The sequence below is a fragment of the Penaeus monodon genome, chromosome 32 (assembly GCF_015228065.2).
Source record: "Penaeus monodon isolate SGIC_2016 chromosome 32, NSTDA_Pmon_1, whole genome shotgun sequence".
Classification (NCBI taxonomy): domain Eukaryota; kingdom Metazoa; phylum Arthropoda; class Malacostraca; order Decapoda; family Penaeidae; genus Penaeus; species Penaeus monodon.
The window spans coordinates 7,434,537-7,434,801 of NC_051417.1; the positions used below are offsets into that span (position 1 = coordinate 7,434,537).

General features: G+C 35.8%; 1 protein-coding gene across 1 annotated transcript in view; it reads left to right on the forward strand.

Moving 5' to 3' along the window:
- LOC119593411 overlaps nt 1–265 on the forward strand; it is a gene marked incomplete in the record, with an annotated part of 49,183 nt that overhangs the window by 35,162 nt on the left and 13,756 nt on the right.

Sequence of the window (265 nt, forward strand, 5' to 3'; positions counted from 1 at the left end):
CCTCGTATATATCATACCCCTTCTTCGTCTTTCTTTCCTTAACTTTGATTTTTTTCCTATTATGATCCGTCTTGTTATTTTTCGTCGTCATATTTCTTGTGTGTGTCTTCGTTGCTTCGCTTTATTGTTGTTCTCGTATTTATCTCCTACTTCGTCTTTTTTTCCTATTATTTTTCGTCTTCATATTTTTCATTGTCATGTTTTTGTACGTGTGCGTGTCATCGTCTATTCTCTTCCTCGTTTTTATCTTGCGCGTTCCGATTCG